Raw genomic sequence first — 1,994 nt, 5'->3', positions numbered from 1 at the left:
GAGCCGATAGCGTTCGGACCAACGACAAACCCGAATTAGATCGTTATCCGGGGGACGATTATCGTTCCTCGGCCGTGGAATTCGCGGGGAAAAAGCGCGTACGAGCGACCGTCCTCCGGTACCGGTGATCGTGGAAACCGCTGTCGAGAAACCGGTACGACCGTTTCTACCCTATCGTCCATCGAACGTAATTCGGCGGCTGGATCCGCCGGGGCTGGATCCGCCGGAGACCGTTTCGTGCCGGTTTCGTCACCGATGGAAAGTTGTCCGAAAATCGAGTTACGTTCGCTGGAATCGGCGTTCGATGACGGAGAACGCGCCGTGCGATTCGCGCGTCTCCGTGGCGTCGGTACGATTTAGGCTCGTCGATTCGAGACACGGATCAGCCTTCCATCCCGATCAGCCTTCCATTCCGATCAGCCGCGTGGGATTTTCATCCAGGCGGTGTACGATCGAAGACGAATCTCGTTTTTTCCACTTCCTTTCTCGAGCCGTAGCTCTCGTCGTATTTGGTAAACGCGACACACGGAAGCGTGCCAAGCAGATGGGACGGAGGTCGCAAAAAGTCCTTCCTGAAATCCAATTCCAGGCTCGGCCACTGGGACGGTTGGTCGAGATCTTGTGTCGAAGGGTGAGCGCCTCGAAGAACGGGAAAAAGGTGGGGCGGGGATGAGAAGAGAAGGGAAGCTAGGCGCGTAGAGACAGAAGCGAGGAGGCGAGGGCAGGGTGTGACTCGGTAAGAGCAACACGGACTGGGGGCGAAAAAAAGAAACGCGTGGAATTAGCGGTCGGACGCGTGCAATGCGGACGGGTCCGCATTGTTGTCCGGTCGTATTAGCGGTGGCTACGGTAGGCGAGAAAAGAGACGCGGTGTTCGCAGGAAGGCGGAACAGGGAGAGAAACGAGAGCAGGAGATTCCAGAGCGCAGCGTCTCCGCTGCTGGTTTTTCGCTTTTGTTCGCAGCTCGTGTCGCAGCTCGTGTTGCAGCTCTCGAAAAAGAGACGTTGTGTTCGCGGGATTTTCGCGTTTTCCGTTCGCTTTCCTGTCCGTCGAGTCATCGCGTCGTCGTTATTATGGCCATGTTTGTCGCATAAACGTTCGGCCGGGTTCGCAATCCCGCTTTTTTCACTCTTCTTTTTTCGCATCGAGCTTTATTGCGTCACACGTTTTTTTCCGCTGAACGTCTTTGTTCGAGTTATTGGAAGTTTGCCTTGAACTTTACCATCGGTACGCGGCGAGAACATGCATCGTTACACGCTATCCGCGAATAGGTATTGTAGAGTTAACCGTTTCAAACACACACACACACACACACACACACACAGCGTTAATCACGCGTTTAAATTGCCGTGTTCGTCGCGATTATAAAATTTGTCACGTCGATGGTTTGTCGATTTTTGATACGCACGGGGCTGCGACTGTTCTCGGTGCACGGTAGATCGCCAGCGTCGAGTAAAAGTTTCGCTCGGACGATGCGATATCTTGAAAACTTTGCGCAGAGACACGAGCACCGGCGGAACGATGTTAAAAGCGACGACAATTTATTCCACGGCTCGCATCGGTGATAAATACGAGGCGACATTGTTGCGTCGAATCGGAAGACCGGTGGCGCGACATGTGTCCAGTGACGCATTCCTTTCTCCGTTTTATGGACCGAGCATAAATTCCGCGGGAGCGGCGCATCCGTGGGCACGATTTCAATCTCGGGCCCTTTCATAAAAGAACTCGCGCGCGCCCGTAAGCGAGCAATAATTCTCCCTATTCTACACGGTGTTCATTAATTACGGATGGTACGCGCGTTGGGAAAAGAGAAAGAGGAATTATGGATCCGCGTTTATCCGTGCATCGGCCAGCCATGCTCCAAAGCGAAAGATACGCCAGTTGGCAGTATTTTTTTCGCGGTGTCGCGCGATAAGCCTTAGCAGCCGCGCGATTATTTATTATTCTCGAAATTGCTTCGGCTACCTGGCGAGCGAAACGCGAAGCGGTGCGGA

General features: G+C 53.8%; 1 protein-coding gene across 4 annotated transcripts in view; it reads left to right on the top strand.

Moving 5' to 3' along the window:
- LOC100740686 overlaps positions 1 to 1,994 on the top strand; it is a 28,022-nt gene that overhangs the window by 6,639 nt on the left and 19,389 nt on the right. Inside the window, exon 1 of one of the 4 annotated variants that reach the window (XR_002947936.2) lies at positions 1 to 736. This exon is cut by the window's left edge and continues 1,801 nt beyond it. The exons of the other annotated variants lie outside the window; for them this stretch is intronic. The gene's annotated coding sequence lies outside the window, so the exon portion shown is untranslated. The remainder of the gene's footprint in view (positions 737 to 1,994) is intronic. 4 annotated transcript variants of the gene reach the window in all.

Source organism: Bombus impatiens, unplaced genomic scaffold, assembly GCF_000188095.3.
Source record: "Bombus impatiens unplaced genomic scaffold, BIMP_2.2 scf_4010, whole genome shotgun sequence".
Taxonomy (NCBI): domain Eukaryota; kingdom Metazoa; phylum Arthropoda; class Insecta; order Hymenoptera; family Apidae; genus Bombus; species Bombus impatiens.
The sequence above is the reverse complement of the archived record's forward strand: the minus strand, read 5'-3'. Positions and strand labels throughout refer to the sequence as shown.